This window comes from Pinus tabuliformis, chromosome 1_1, assembly GCF_031772625.1.
Source record: "Pinus tabuliformis cultivar Carrire ecotype Pingquan chromosome 1_1, CPIR1, whole genome shotgun sequence".
Lineage (NCBI taxonomy): Eukaryota > Viridiplantae > Streptophyta > Pinopsida > Pinales > Pinaceae > Pinus > Pinus tabuliformis.
In genome coordinates this window covers 368,956,017-368,974,154 of record NC_142297.1, presented here as the reverse complement: position 1 = coordinate 368,974,154, position 18,138 = coordinate 368,956,017, and positions in this window count along the sequence as shown.

Here is an 18,138-nt window from a genome sequence, read left to right as displayed (position 1 = left end):
CAAACTGTGTTAGGTAGTCAACTTCCAGGAGGTTGTTTGAGCAGCTGAAAGTATATTCTGGAAAACGTAAAGAGGTTTTTATTACTAACATACTGAAATACAAAAAAAAAAAATCAGTTTCTTCAAATTCATTATGATCTGGGAGAAATGGATGACCCAACTTGTGCTACGAAACTGCTGTAGGTGCAATTTTTCACAAATCAGAATTTTCCAATTTATGCTCGATATTCAAAGACAATTTCTGGCCACAGGAAAAGGTATTTTGGAATTCTGAAGGAGGTTTGTCTTCATAAACTCTCCAGCTAAAATAACATATATCACGTTCTTCATAAGTGTTATCAATTGGGAGATACTAAGATTTCTTTGAAACCCTAATTTCAGAGAACAGATTTTTCCTATTTTACACGTGTTTTTCAAAGATAGATTCTAGACAGTTGAAGAAGTCTTTTAAAAACCAAGAGAGGTTTTTGTTCTAGAAAGCATGGACTACAAAAACCTCCTTCAGTATTGTAAAATATGTCATGGATGAGAAGATAAAGGCTCTTCCCACGTGCTAATGTTCAAAGATCCTAAACCTAAAAACAGGGAAACATGTTCCCTAATTTGTAGGGTTTATCATCAGCAGTAAGGTGACAACGTGGGAGGCTTCATCAAGTTCAACCTCATGAGGTTGTAGCTGTCAAATAATGCATTCAATGTTTAGTTAAGGTGGTTTAGTCATAACAAGGAGTTGTACTCCTAATTGTATTAGGACTCTAGGACTGTTAGTTAGCTGCCAAATGCATTTCAAGTTTTGTTTTATGGTTAGAATAGGTGTCACTCATAGAAAATTCGAATTCTCTTGATGAGGGATGATGGAATCCTTATTGTAAAAGATATATATGAAGAAAGAGAGGAAATGCGAAAGGGTTGGAAAATGAGATAGAAAAAGACTACTTTTGTAAATGCTGTGGAGGGACTGATATATACAGAAGCAGTTTGACTTTTCTGAAGCTGAGATTCTTAGTGTACTTTAGTGAGCTTTATAGTTTATATTTGATATGTTTTACTTGCATACTCTTAATGCTTATTACTCAGAATTCATGGAGGAACATGCTCTGACTTCCTTTAAGTGTTAAACTATGGTGAATTGAGTTCTTGGATCCTATTTTTGGATTTTTTCTTCAATGTTTTAATACTTATCACTCAGAATTCATGGTTACTCATGCTCTGACTTCCTTTGAGTATTAAACTTTGATGAATCACTTTAAATACTCTCCTTTTGAATACCTTGATTCGTCATTACTCAGAATTCATGCCCACATGCTCCGACTCCTATGAACTTCAAGCTATTGAAACTTTCCTGAATCAGTTACTCTTTCATTGAAGTATATACAAGCCTTAGTTTTATAAGAAGAGCTATTTTTTATCTTTATCTCTATCACTGACTCCATAGCCCAATGGTAGCAAGTCTCCATCTTTCAACCTGTAAACGTATAAAATCACAAACTATAGAGTGAGCCGTCTATCTATATCTTTAATCAAAATCATTAACCCTTTGAGAGAGCCCTCTCAAGATGAGGAGGATAAGCCTTAGCTAAAAATATCGGTTTTAAATAGTTACACTGAGATAGTCTGATCAGCAACATATCAGGGTCCTATTCTAGCGATAAAATTTTGGTGCGTCTGCCAGGAGTCTAAAGATTACTCATTCCCGAAATCAAGAAGCTGAACTTCTGAAGGTACTAGGAGCTCAGGAATCTTTTCGAGGCTACAAAACTACCTTGGTGATTCCATTGTTGAAGAATTCGAAATTCACAGATTCATGGTGATTCCACTGGAGTTATGAAGAACTCAGATGCTACCATTCTTATTTCAAGGTATGCATGCATAAATTTTTCAGGAATTCATGTTTTCCCAAATCATTTTCACAAGGATACATATTTTCTAAGGAATGGTCCAAAATTCAATGGAGAAGATTTGAGTTTAAATTTGAAGCATATATCAGATTTCTATGATTTTACTGAGCTTCTTAGAGTCAAACATGAGGATGTTTGCATCATGATGTTCTATGATTCATTTCAAGGGAAATGTAAACAGTGGATTGAAATATTTCCTGCCAAATATATTAAGTCATTTGTAGACTTTTGGCTTATGTTTTTAGTGGAATGGATAGAGAGAACATAGTTGGTGGAAAACTCTCCTTCAATTCAAGGTTTCAAACAATGGAATGATGATCATATTAATGAAGAAATAGATGAAAATTTTTCTTTGTCCTTGTCTTCTTATCTAAAATCATTTGAGTGAAAGACAGAAGATAAGATGAAATTTTTGGATGAAGTTGCTAAGAACATTGAGAAAGACGTTGAATGTTTACAAGGTCAAATTCAATCATATATTCTTCATGATCATGATCATACTTTTCAAAAGATTTCTATGGCAGAATACAAAGAGAGGGTGTGGCTTCCTTTCTCCTTTGAGATTGAGGAAGAACACATTATTTTTGAAAATCAATTTGAGGAGCAGTTTGAGAGCACACAACTAAAGCCTTATGCGGATGATCAAAGTATTGGTGAGTTGTCCAAAGCTATAGAATATCACAAGAAACATCAAACTCACCATGTGTTTCTTGACCCTATAGTTGACTACATGGAAACGATTTACTGTTCAGGCTTCCAGTTATATTTTCATCTTGAAGAACAGTTACACCTCATGCTACCTTGGTTATTTTAGTATCTGGTTTATTTTTGCTTCAAGCATAGTCAAGAGATTCAAATGTCAGATCAGATTGATGACTGGCTTCATTGGAAGTTTCATGTTCCTTGAGCTACAAGTGGAGATTGCAGCTGACAGGGTAGTTAGGAATGTGCAAATAAGCTCAGGGTAGGTTGACTGAGCATTTGTTTTAGTACGTTCAATTTGAATTCCTTTTACATAAATCATTAATGGCTTGAGGTGCAGATTGGGTAGAAGTTCAGAGTTTTATTCTAGAGGATGGATAGCAGCACTAGAGCTATAGTTTCTTATTGTACCACAAGGGCACACTATCCCTAGTGGAGCCACTGTTATCACCCTAAAATTTTCTAAAACTTGGATAGTTTACATTTTTTCCTAAGTCAGCATCTTAGATGGTGGTTAAGTCACTTTTATGGTTTTTAGAGTCTAAGTCATAAGGTCAGAGTCTCATTTCCATCATCAAATAAATTTCAACAACCTTGTTTTACACTTTATGGGTCCCATATCATGTTTTGAAAGTCATATGTTTAGCCATTTAAAAAAAAAATTGAAACTAGCTACGAATCCATGTTCTCATAGCGCAGACAGTGTAAAAAACCAGTTTTGCGCAACAAAATCACTAAAGCGGCCTTTTTTCAGCTAAAAAAATTGTTTTCGGTAGTCAACTTCAAGGAGGTTGTTTGAGCCGTTGAAAGCATATTTTGGAAAATTGAAAGAGGTTTTTCTTCCTAACATACCAAAATACAAAAAATGCTTTCCGTTTCTTCAAATCTATTATGATCTAGGAGAAATGGATGACCCAACTTGCGCTACGGAACTATTGTAGGTTCAGTTTTTCACAAATCAGAATTTTTCAGTTTACACCTGATATTCAAAGATAGTTTCTATTCACAGGAAAACGTATTTTGGAATTATGAAGGAGGTTTGTCTTCATAAACTCTATAGCTACAATAACCTATCTCACTTTCTTCATAAGTGTTATCAGTTGGGAGATAATAAGATTTCTTTGAAACGCTAATTTCAGAGAACGATTTTTTCTTGTTTTACACGTGTTTTTCAAGGACAGATTTTGGACAGCTGGAGAAGTGTTCTGAAAAACCAAGAGAGGTTTTTGTTCTAGACAGCATGGACTACAAAAGTTTCCTTGAATTTCATAAAATATGTCATGAATTAGAAGATAAAGGCTCTTCCCCACGTGCTAATGTTCAAAGATCCTAAACCTAAAAACAGGGAAACATGTTCCCTAATTTCTAGGATTTATCATCAGCAGTAAGGTGACAATGTGGGAGGCTTCATAAAATTCGACCTCATCAGGTTGCATCTATCAAAGAATGCATTCAATGTTAGTTAATGTTGTTTAGTCATAGCAAGAAGTTGTACTCCTAATTGTATTAGGACTCTAGGATTGTTAGTTCGTTGTCGAATGCATTTAAAGGTTTGTTTTATGGTCAGAATAGGTGTCACTCATAGCAAATTATAATTCTCTTGATGAGGGATGATGGAATCCTTATTGTAAAATCTATATAAGAAGCAAGAGAGGAAATGAGAAAGGGTTGGAAAATGAGATAGAAAAATACTACTTTTGTAAATGCTGTGGAGGGACTGATATATAAAGAAGTAGTTTGACTTTTCTGAAGCTGAGATTCTTAGTGTAATTCAGTGAGCTTTATATTTTATCTTTGATATGTTTTACTTCCATATTCTTAATTCTTATTACTCAGAATTCATGGAGGAACATGCTCTGACTTCCTTTAAGTGTTAAACTATGATGAATTGAGTTCTTGGGTCCTATCTTTGGATGTTTTTCTTCAATGTTTTAATACTTATCACTCAGAATTCATGGTTACTCATGCTCTAACTTTGAGTATTAAACTTTGATGAATCACTTTAAGTAGTTTCCTTTTGAATACCTTGATGTTTCATTACTCAGAATTCATGCCCATATGCTATGACTCCTATGAACTTCAAGCTATTGAAACTTTCTTGAATGTGTTACTCTTTCATTCAAGTATATACAAGCCTTAGTTTTATAAGAAGAGCTATTTTTTATCTTTATCTCTATCATTGACTCCATAGCCCACTGGTAGCAAGTCTCCATATTTCAACCTATAAACATATAAAATCACAAACCATAGAGTTAGCCATCTATCTATATCTTTAATCAATATCATTAACCCTTTGAGAGAGCCTTCTCATGCTGAGGAGGGTAAGCCTTAGATAAAAGATTGGTTTGAAATAGTTACACTGAGATAGTCTGATCAGCAGTCTACCAGGGTCCTATTTTGATGATAACAAAACCCATGGAAACACCTCTAACGAACAACTAGAGGAAAGAGGATGCCACTTCAGGTGATGTGGATGCTACCATTTATCGACAGCTAGTGGGTCCACTCATGTATCTTGTGAACACATGACCGGATATGTGATGTGCAATCAACGAGCTAAGACATGCTATGGTTAGGTCAACCAAACTATTTTGGAAGGTATCTAAGCATGTTTTGCGGTACCTCACGGGAACTACCTAGTTTGGGCTATGGTATAGATGAGCAGAGGGAGTGAAGTTGTGTGGTTTCACATATGCAGGTTGGGCATGAAGTCCATTAGAACGAAAGAGTACATCAAGTGTAATTTTTAGTGTTGGGTTTGTACTTGTTTCTTGGTATGACAGGAAGTAAAGATCTATGGTGCTTAGGTAGACAAAAGCATAATACACGACTACAAGTCAACAAACATGTGAGGCAATATGGATGAGAAAGATACTTGTTGGACTATTTGGTCAGATGATGGATCCAATTGTGATAATCAGAGTTGCATCAATCTCTCTGAGAATCTTATATTTCATGATCAATCCAAGCATATAGATATCCAATATCAACATTTACGAGACTGTGTCTAGAGGCAGATGACGTTGCTACACTCCATTTTGATAGAGGAGTAAGATGTTGACATTTTGACAAAATCTTTGTCAAGAGGGAAGTTCGAATTCCTTAGGTGCAGGATAGGGGTGGTTGATAATCCCTTTCTTGCAGAGAGGGAGTCTTAAAAAATGTAGCAAGAAATTCTCAATTTGATTTTTCCTTGATTAAATTGAGAAAAATTGAATTTCCACATCAACAAACAACTTGGATGTAGTTAACTTGTGTGACATGGCTTGTGTCACCTGGTTTACATAATAAATTCGAGTTGGAGGAGTTATAGTTCAGTTAGGCATGTATTATTGTTAATTTGTAGCAATAAAAGTCAGTTATCTCAAGTTATTTTCAGTTAAACTAGTTCCAACTGCTTGAAGAACTAGTGGAAGGACAATTGTGCAGTGGGACTTCAGTCAAACTCGGTGATCATCCAGTTAACTAATCAATCAACCCAAAATAGCTAATGCATGGAGAATTTGAGTTCCCTAGCTGTGGTGGAGATTCCAAGGCAGTGTAACATCAACTGTACACTAGCCTTGAGTGTACAGGTGTTGCATACAGTCAGATGATCAACCTCGGGAATTTCACAATCCATTTTGTAAAAATTCCTAAACAATAGGGGCCTAATTTCTCAAGGAATTGCGCAAGGAAATATGGGCTCAAGCGAAGGTACAAATTTATAAGTCTGGCTTAGAGCTTCACAGTGAGCAGAGAGACAGGTTATTCACTTGTAGGTTGTGCTCAGTTGAGAAAATAAATTGCATTACATTTCTATTGATAATATTAGTGCAAACAGATATTGGGGTTTTTAGCATATTGTTTTCCTTAGGAAAAATTTTGTGTGCATGTGTGTTATTTCTTATTGCATGTATGAAATTTTTGTTCTAAATTGTGAATTAACTTCCTGAGAGTAGTAGAGTAGGCTTGTGTCTTAAGATTTTGATTAAAACTTGATGAGTAGTTGCAACTCTACACCATAATGGAGGCATGTTACAGAATATTCCTTAGTAGACAATATGCCTACTTCAAAATATCTATGATAACTTTTGCGAGAAGAAGACGTTGAGGATAAAAGATTGGATTTTTGAATAATTATTCACAAAATTCACAAGGGTGGTAATTTTGGTTGCAGGTGTGGAGGTAGATGGATTAAATGTAATTTTCGCTGCATGTGTGTAGGTAGACAAGTTACAATTACTCCTTTGATTTTTTTCGATGATGTGTTACTATTTGGTAGATTGATCTCTTTTTATTGGTCTTTGGACTCCTTATGAATAATATTAAATCTCATATGATTTATTATTACCCAGATGATACATTTGTACTGGAGATTTATCATATTTTTGGTGTTATCTCCACTGCATTGGATGTATATTTTAAATATACATATTTATGATCCAACCTAATTGTTATGGAATTAAGGATTGGAGCTGAATTATAGAGAAAATCCACTATATACTTTTATCATGGGCACACAAGAGGCTCTGCCTAGGAGGCAAGTTGACTCTAGCTCAAGCAGTCCTTTAGAGCATCTCTGTATATTGGCTTCATATTTTCGCTCTGCCTAAGAATATGAGTAAATGTATCTTTTCGACTTCATCTTGGCATGGGACAGTTTTTGTCGTAAAGGATAGAGTGGGCCTGGTTGTTGTTTACTCTATATGGAGGCGATGGATGACCAGAATCATTTATTTCTTGGATTCTCCAAAGTAAAATCAATTTGGAATGGTGTATTTAATATGTTCCCTTTACAGGCAGATTAGAACTACTCTTTTGTGGTTTATTGTATTTGGCACTAGATTATTGAATATAAAAAATTTGGACCACTTCCAATATATATTGGGGGTTCGACACAAAGGATGCATTACTATCCCAAGCTCCTTTGTTTTGATACATCAACCTCCATCCTTGTAAAAAAAGCTAAAGGCATCCCTGAACTTAGACATAACCTCCATCACATATTCCTTTAGTAGATAAAACCCTTCTCTCATTTTCTGACCATGCCAATCTATCGTCCATCACATATTCTCTCATTAGCCCTGTGTAAACAACCAATTCATTCAAGGATGGGGATTTTGATGCCTACTCTAACCATATTTGTTAGATACTTTCCCCCTTTTCTTGCTTATGGTTTCTTCAGTTGGTCTCCTCTAAATATTCCCTACTGTCCTTAAATTATTTGAAAGGTATCCTTTGGCTACTAACCCCATTTTACCAGAGATCCTTGACATGTCCCTTGAAATTTTGATTCGACCGCATGAACTATTTTATGCCAGTGAGTCGAAAGCTTTAGATTTCTTTTCCACATATTCATTCATGACCAAACACTATACCACTAGTTCTAAGAATCTTGTGGTTACTATCACCATAATAAATGTATATTGTATTTTAGAGGAGATAAGAATTGTATATTGCCCTTTGGGACACTCCATAAATATTTTGATGCACCCTATTTGTCTAACACTCTAGTATACTTTATGACCTTAATTCCCATTCCATGTTCATCCACGTGGATGCACTTTATGATGTTCTAGGACAACCTAATGTCCTTGCCAACTGCCTCTCATCTTCCTTCTCATGTTTTCTAGGACTTGCGTATCCAAAAGAAATTTGGGAGATGAATGACATCAAGGTAGAAAATCAAGGGGTTTTCAAGTCATTTATTTAGGGTTCCCACTAGCATAGTCCCACCATATGATTCACCCAATCCCTAAATTGGGGTTTAGTGCTATTTCAATTAATTATTAGATGATCATGGTGGGCCATAATTCCAGGTTAAATGTTATGAATCTTCATAGGATATTATTGGAGATACTTTAGGAGACACCTCTTTGACTAAAGGGTCAAGAAAGGATTTTGACTTAAATACCAAACCATCAACCATATCCTCAACATATCGAACCAACAATCAAGAAGACAACTGAGGTGAAGCGTGGGAATCCTCTCTCACCCACGTTGTTCAGGATATATATCAATCTATGAATGCCTCTACACTCCACCAACTATGCATCAATAAAAATTATGTTTGCCACATTGTCCACCAAGATGGATAGACATTGTCCCAACATTGTGCCTCTGATTGCCAAAATTGTAAAATTGGGATTTTCCATGTCAAAATTTTAATTCAAGACTGACCATGAATTGGAAGGCCATTAACACAATATTAGGACATAAAAATTGAATAATTGACACAATACCAAATACAATACATACATTGAGTTTTGTCTCACAAGGTATCTAGATGTTAATTGAGCAAGTTCACACAAAGAGAAAAAGGCAATGTCATGATAGATTGTTCAATTTGTAATCAAGAGCATTATCTTTGATAAGGGAGAAGTAACATTTAGTTTCTTTCTCATATACAAAGGCAAAATTATGAATCAATGTCAAATGCCTTTTGTGAAGCAATGTTGTTGTAAAGGGTGCTAGAAAGCTTGCATTGTAGGCAAGGCCCTCACACCATACTAGATTGTGTTAACCAAAGCATGTTAACCATGTCCAATGATCTCAAATTTCATGAGCATATTCAATGAGTGACCATAAATGAGGGGTGTCAGAGTGGCTAATAATCATAGCTTATAGTGGATGATTGTCATCGTACATAACATCTATGCTCCAAGTCTTTTGTTTGGTGCCCAATATTGGTGAATCATTGTATTACATCATAATAGCATATCTTGCCTTTTTTAAAGCAAAAATATTCAAAGTAAATTAAGCTATGTCTCATGCAAATGTTCAATATTGTTGTGTTGTGAGTGGTTTTCATATTATATGTATCATTTATCTATAATCACTTATTTCAATCCTACCTTAAGAAATAAACGAAGAGGTGCGGGGCCTTTTCATAATAAGGATTTCCACCAACTCCTCTGCTGGTAGCAATCTTTCAAACGTTAGCCCATAAATCAAACACATGCCCTTGTTTCTCTAGTTTGGAAACCATTGGATGGATATGACAATGAACTCCTCCCAACCACTTCTTTAACCATCTATTGAATGCCTCTTATTGGTATGTGTAAATGATTTTGATTGATTCATGGAGAGGTGTGAAATCTAATTTTGCATTGACATAATACAAACACCAAACTTAACCCGTGGTAACCAAAATTTCAGCCTTACAACTCTCTCATCCAATTTAAATACTTCACTAATTATTCAAGGGGTAATCTCCTTAACAATATATTAAATATTAGAAACATTCATATTAATTGGAAAAATAACAGTATTATTTAACATTAAGTTATAATGCGGGTAGCTGCCAAGTTGACATATGAGACCCCCTTGTTTGTGAGACAAGGGATGCCCTCCATTCAATGCTTTAACTATTTAATCTATGGATGTGTACATACCTTAATTTCCATTGGATCGAATCATGTGACCTTTAAAGAGGAAACACTTTAACACAAATCAAACATGTAAATACAAACTTAATTTTATATGTATCAAAGTTACTTTGAGAGTTGCATGGAATGCTTAATTTTGTATAGAAGTGAGGGAAAACTTGAAGGGTTGATCACAACAAACATGTATGGCGAATTATGATTATCATAGGTATATTAGTTTCGTTTTCCCAATCCAAAACTTGCACACTTTGTTACTACTATTAAAGGCATGTCATGATGGTTTACTGGTGTAACATCATGTACATTTAGTTGTGTCTATTAAGGGCATGTTAGTTCAATGAGAAAACCAATGGTTTGTCAACTTGGTCAGCTTAGTGAGCTATGTGTTAATCATCTCAATGAACAACATATAAGGTCAATTAGCTTAGCCATTGACATGCACATTTGATTTTCATTATTAGTGACATGTTAGGTTGCATATTAATATGTATTTTTGATTAACATTATCTAGGAGGTTAACTGAATCAACATGCATGTTTCACTACAGTTGTGGGAGATATGTTAGATAGGTCAACCCCATCAACAACATTTATGTTTAATTGTACATGTTAGAGGCATGACACAATGGTCAATTGATTAGTGACATGTACATTTTGGTTATCTATATTAAAGTTGTCTTAGGTTGGTTAGCTTGTTCAACGACTTGTATGTTTGGTTACAATCATTAAAGCCTCACTTGATTGTTTAATGCAGTAAATGGAGTGTAAGTCTAGTTACCATTGTCGAAGGCATCTTTTGTTGGTTAAATGAGTTAACATCATATACATTCAACTATGATTGTTAGAGCCATCCAAGGCTATTAAACTCATTTAAATTAGTGCATAACATCGATGGGGGCTTGCTTATTGCATTGTGTGTGAGTATAGTGTACAAGGGCATCAAAATGCATGGCTTATAATTATTTATATATTTAATGTAATATGACTTTCATTAAGAAGAGGAAACTGACTTTGGGGGATAAGGGAAATGGCGTTGTCTAGGGGAAACGTTGATCTCATCTATCTCATCTTCACTCTCCCTTCCCTATCATTAGCATCCCTCTCCTTTTTTTCTTTATCCACCAACACCAATAATAGACTTTTTGTGAAGAAGTAGCATTAGATGTGTCAAGACGAGGGTTAGAGCTCATATGTTTATCTTGGGTTTCTCCTTGGGGCTTCTGTGCTTACGTATCTTGCTTTATTTCTTCTTAAACATCCCAACAATATCCTTTCCCATCTCTTGTTTATGAAACTTCAGCTTGCGAGCACAATATTCCTAGATTTCCTTTGAAGATTCATGTAGCCATTTTGCACCGAGGCCTATTACTGGGGGGAGATTGGGAGGATCTACATTTGTCAAAAAACCTTTTTATTGTTGTCACATGCCACCCCAAAGTTTATAGCCCATGTTTGTAGCCAAGATATACCTCTTCCATATGTAAACTATTTATCAGATTGATAAAAAGAGAAGACTGAGCTCTTCCATGAGCTTCTATTTGAAGATGAGAATGATAGTGAAATGTTCATTTTTAACTGTACACCTAAACAATGTTAGAGACCCTTCCACCTCACTGGCTTAAAATCTAGACTCAAACCATGGCAGAATGTGACATTTTGAAATGTTTCACTCTAGTCCCTTTGACAAGGAGTGACATGACACCTTTTGTGAAATCGCAACAAGAGACTGTCGCCTCTTGCCCCTTTGGAAGTGGTCAAAATTTTTAGAAAAAGGGTAAATGTCTAAAAACATCATGGAAAAGGTCTCCGAAATTTTAAGAATGATTCCATTTTATTGAATCACTACTACAAGAGACTATCACCTCTTCCCCCTTTGAAAAAGGTGCAACTATCTAGAAAAAAATTATATCTGAAAACATCGTGAAAAAAAGTTTCCAAAGCATTTAAAAATGATTCCATTCCATTGAATCACTAGTACATGAATTCATCTTAAAATTTCATTTTATGTATTAAATTTATCATAATCGAAATTCCCCATGGAATACATTGAGAGGCATTAGAAGATATATATAATTTTTTTCATAAGACCTTGTTAAAACATACCATGGCAATCTAATAGCTTTATTTAAGACATTTTGTCTCCCACGTACCAGTCACCAAATGAAATTTTGAAGTGGGTGATGCCATTTTTGTTCAAACCCTTAAGGAGCACCCTCGATGAGCTTTCAGGAATGGAAGAAGAACAATGGGCGACGCAATTTCGTTCATACCCTGGATTTTTTAATTCTAGAGAAGGTTTCAGAAATTTTGTTCAAACCATGAACTTTTGAATTTTGGAGGAGGTTTCAGCAATGGAGACCAACGTTTTGCTACGAGAATCCTATTTTTCCCTTCCAGTTTGATAGAGGCAGGGGATTTTTGGGGTTTTGTGCAGGGAACGGGACACCTAACTGGAACTTGTGCGGCTACTTGATTTCGCTATGGAACCCCAGACCCACATAAGGTTCAAATAGAGATTTGTTTTTCCACCGTCACCCAAAAAATTCCCCTCTCTCTATAGGTTGTCACCTTATTCGCCAAGGCAGTGAAAGAGGTTGATAGACCTATGCCAGAAATTATGGACTCAAGTAACTGATGAAAAAGCTTCGGTTGTTGGACATCCCCTTTGGAATCATACATTTTCCCAGCACAAGCAACAAAAACCCCTCTGAGGTTGCTACAGCAAAGGCCTTAGATAAATCTGGGGAAGAGGGAAAAAAAATAAATGGAGCCCATCGACCTAGCAAGCCTTGGGAAAGAACATTCGACTGTATCCATTTCTCGCAGCGTTAAGTCTCTATCTGACTCCAGTTCCATTATCAAATTTCTGTCTTTGGAAGATTTGATGGTTATTGAAACCAGAGTAATTAAAGGAAAGGAAAAACCATAGTAAATTAAATTCAATTTGAATCCATCAAATAAAATAAACTTATTTGACTAAGACTGATTCTATCCTAGCTTTAACTAATGGAATGCAACTTTGGCAGCTATGAAAAATAATGTGTAGCATGCACCGAGCATGGGTACTAGAAATTACTAATTAGAGTATATAAAGGTTTTTTAAACCCAAGATGTAAAAATCATATAAAAATTGATGGCTCTATGCTAAACCCACGTGTGTGTCCTGATTGCCTCAATGAGTTGATATGAGAAGAAATGTTGAGATGCATTTAGCTTAGACACCAATAAAAGGCATACCTATTTAAATGAGATTTTAGAACATTGTGTTTCAGATTTCAAGATCCTAGAAATGATCTTTATTTTTCATGAACCCCTTTTCCTTTGATACTAGAATCTTAGAGATGCACAAAGGTTGATCCTTTACCTTCAATAAGCATCTAACCAATGGAAAACCATGAACACTATTTTTCAAACCCTCTTGATTGATGTCCAAGGGTCGAGGATACTTCACCTTTTGTAGCCTTTTATACTTCTCTATGAGACAGGAAAAGCCCTAATACAAGGCTGAAGGCATGTCAATGAGCTCAAGAATAATATTATATATATGAGCTTAGATGCTAGGAACTTTATAGCTTCATATATGATTTTATATAAAAATGCAACAGATAAGGAATTCAGAGTGAGACACTATCTCCCAAAAAAATTCAATTCAAGGGTGATTTCATAATAGAAGATTTGACCCTAAAGAAACAAAAGCTTCTTGGCTGTAGTCATGACAAAAGGCCTTAGATATAGATCATTTGACCAACAATTTGACAGAGAGCTCTATCCTAGAGATGCTTGGTTGATGAGGCCTTGATCTCATTTCCTTTCTAGGTTCTGCAACCTAGAATTTTGTAGTAGGAGTTTCAGTGCTTCACGGTGACTGATCTTTGAAGAGTAAGGAGGTCAGTGTTGTCAGAAAACTTCTTGTGATTTCTTTCTTCCTTGCTTGGGCTTGCCCTCACCTTAGCTCTGATACCTTGCCCTCACCTTAACTTTGATACCATTCTGGCAGGGCAAGCTAAACATGACAACAATAGAGGTAAGAAGTTGTAGATTCCTGTGTTGTCTATCTTTTAGCTTCTAGAACATCACATGTTGTATTTCCAATTTCCGCTAAATTTAAAATTGACATACTGGTCTGAGAAGAGGGTTTGCAATGCTAATAAGCTCTTCTGTAGTCCATGTTGGCACACTCGAGTCTTGTTAAAGGACCAACTATTTCTTGTGCAAAATTTGAAGCAAACGACAACATACAACATGTTTTTTGAGAATCAAAATAACTTCTAGAAGTGCTAAGACATTAATCCAACACTATGTTTATAAACCGGTTCATACAAATGGACAGAGGATGTGTAAAATGTATTATTTAACAAAATTTTTCTTTGTAAGCTGGTTTAAAGCTTACATCCTTACTCGTTTCTTGAAGAAAGGGTAGTTGCTTCCCTTTCACTTCATAGGTATATGAAAACCAAGTTTTGTAAGCACCCATAACCATGAATATTATACCAACTCCCTATGGTTAGTGCATCAATAATGTAAGTGTAACACTCATCCATGTGGCAGTCATAAGGCATTTAGGTAAGGTTTTACTAACACTGGAATCCCAAACCATTAAGATATATCCATGGCCTCAAATGATGTATTTCCTTTACTCAATAGAACACTCATCATTTATCTCCCCTAATCATCAATTTTTTTCTCTTCATTATGAATGAGAAATCAATCAACAAGTCACCATTTTAAATGTTAGATCACAATATGTCTAGCTTCTATCTTGTGATTACATTCTAGTATTCTCGCAGCTTCAGAATCATGAATCTAAAACACGGTCTCATGATGTGCATTCAGGGAGGCATAATTCACCCTTGCTTTGCATCAAAATACCCCCTCTAGAATTCCCTTTACCTTTACATGCCTCAATGCAACACATGCCAAGTCAGTACCTGCTCAGTTAAATTAGTAAGTTGAGGGGCATCATATATACCCAACGCTGCCTACTTGTTCTTCCTCTTCCTAGTGTATGAACAGTCAGCCAGACTGGTGAGGATCCCCCTTAATAATAACATCTATTTTGGCATCTGAATCACAATGACGTGTTTCCCTTAATTATATGTTTTGGTTTTTTAACTAAAAAGGCTAACAGAGATAGAGACCCTCAAATCTATCTACTTTCGACACCTATGCCCATTTTCATCTAGGTTTTCACCATGTCAGTGTCCCTTTCTTTCTCAAAATTGCATGAAATCAGTTGATCTATCCATTTCGTAATGCCTTTGGTAAATTTTTCTATCAAATGCTGTGAAGTGTATATCAGATCTAAGGGTTTTTTTGGTTGTTGCTGACTTCATGTATTTCTGCTAACCATGATATGGGTTTGATGTAGAGGATTATGATTGAGTAAGGGTTGCATTGCTCGATATCTGTTTAGGAGGGGGAGAAGGAGAAAAGTGGTGTTAGGGTTGAGAACTAAAGATGCCTGTGAAAAGAGGAGGTGTGTGGAATGGAGAGTGGTAGGGCTGCCAGCATTGTAGAAATGGAGGATGGGGAGGTTGGGGTTTTCATCATCGAGTAGCTGTGGTGGTTTTCCTTTTTATCTTTGTGGTCATGCCATTAGTTTTTCTGGCAGCTAGGTTTCATCACTCCGCATATACATCTGTAACTAGTAAGATTCTTCCTTCCCTCCTCCCTCGTTGGTAAGCTTCTTACTACCCTCCTCCCTTAATCTGGTAGTATTACAATGAAGTGTAGACTTCTTACAACATTCAAGTAATATATCCATTACAATGAAGTGTATTCATCTTATACTATTTTAGAAAGATCCCTTTCATTGAGAACCCACTGAATAATGTCTTTATGTGATTTGAGCCTTGGTGGGGAATTATCATCACCCCCGCTTAACCATTGAACCAAGACCCCATGGACCTAGTTTGAAATTTGATTTGCCTTCACCACCCCCAGTTAACCATTGAACCAAAACCCCATGGACCTGCTTTGGAATTTGATTTTCCTTTTAGCTTTTTCACAAGATCTGAAGGCGCAGATTTTATCAAACTTACTTTCCTCGCTTATTGTCAAAAGTTTAGCACGTCTAGCATTTTTCTAAACATTTTGTGAGTTTTCTTTGTAGGTTTCCTTTCATTTGATCTGTGTGAAGCTGTGAACTCCATCTCTACATTAACACAGTACAATACTTACCAGGAGAAAGATTCAAAGTTTGTACCTCTCTCATGCAAGAGCAAAGGTATTACCAACTGCCCCTAGGGTAATTTCCCTTGCCAAAGATAATGAAACCATTCATCCCAATAGCAAGAAATAACAATGCTCTTTCCATTTTTTAACAAAGGGAAATGCATATGACTGGTAAATTTGCTAGGCAACTGCTCGATGAATTCGTTGGGCACTCCTCATTCTTAGTAGGATGGTACTAAGTGTGCGCTACATTCTGCATAAGCTGGATGGGTATTATAAAAATATATTTTTAAAGAGTTCAATTCAACATCTTACTCATGGGAATTGAATCTTGTGGGAATTGAGTTTGGGTGGGAAGGGTAACAATAATTCTTCCCCTCCACTCATTATCTAAGCCAAACCCACTTTCCATCCATAAAGCTAAATCCACTTCTCATCAGTCAAGCTAAAACCAATTCTGATCCACCTAACCTAGACCCAATTCACAATGACAATCTTGTTCACCAACTACTTTCTGCTATACATATCATTTTCACATTGTTCCCACAGTGTTCAAAGCACATTGGCCAAAAAAATCGATGGATATCACACACACCATTTTATTATTGATGTGTAATGAAATCTCGATCTTAGCATATGCATGATAGCAAAGCAACCCCCTTTTTAGCGTTTCAATATTTTTATAGATATTCTTCCCCATCAAGTATTTCTACCTGAACTTTTATGCATTTTTTATCATTTAAAATAGTAGGGCACAACTTCTCAAGAGATGGATCTATTAGAATGGTATTCTCTTTCCACATCTTGAAAACCAATTCTACTTTTCTATGGCCATTTTGTTATTTTTCAGGATCTGGGCAATGCACTTTCACTTACGTTAGTCTAATCCCAGAAAATAAATAATGTCCCTAAACTGAAATTTAATCGACCTGAGAGGATTGAAATAGAGAGGAATTATTGAGGATACTAGAGCTTTGTCATATGTTTAAAATCACTCTTATCTATTTATCTGTGGGGTTCACAGGAACAGGCAGATGACTCGAGAAAGCAGAGTTTAACAGAGAGCATTGACTCTCTCTTCCCAAAGGAGGAGGGTATAAGAAACCTGTTGCATTTGGATATCTTAAATTTGATTTCTCCCCTATTAAGGAGAGAATTGAAAATAAATTTTATTTACTAGGTAGGTGATTGATGTCATAACAACTATCATAGAGGACTCGGGAACTCTAAACTTAAATATTGTTGGACGGAATGACTTATCTTCCTCATGGGTATTAGAAAAGCTCTTTGAAGTAAACCAAAGGGATATTACTAACTCAAAGGTACGATTGGTGAATATTTTGGTTATTTTCTCTATTGAACATGTAAGGAAACCTATGTGATGATGATCTATGTAGTTGAGTAGGGTTGTATTAAGCAGGAAGTGAAAACTGATGTTGGCAGGGGTGCTTCTCTATTTCTAACAGTGTACAAAAAGTAGAGGAAAATGACTTCTAGAGACAACTCTGAAAAGTTACATTCGCAACAAGATGGTGTGATCTTCAATAAAGAAGGAAAGGAAAATCCTGAGGGGGGTAATATGAATGACGAGGTGCAGAAAAAAATTTCCAATGATGAAGAACTTCTTACGAGGTTTCAAGAGGATGACACAGGAAGTGAACATTGAGATGTCAAAGAGAATTCTCTTGATGGTAAGTTTTGACTTTCCTTGGTTACCTGATCTATGATGTTGGTAGTCTAATGTAAGGTAATGTCTAGTCAAACTCCCCAGACAATGGTTGTTGTAATGAAACCATTTGCGGCTTGAAGAAAGTCCAACAAAATTTTAGCGGAGGGTAACATTATTTGCTGCTCTAGATCGCTACTTTTTGTTCTCATGGAAAAGGGAATTGTTATATTATTTTCCAAAATCCTTTTTGAATGTTACTTCTCCAATAGAAAAATTTTATATTTCTTAGATTTTAGCATAGTATGCTTTAAATTTTAGTAGTTTAA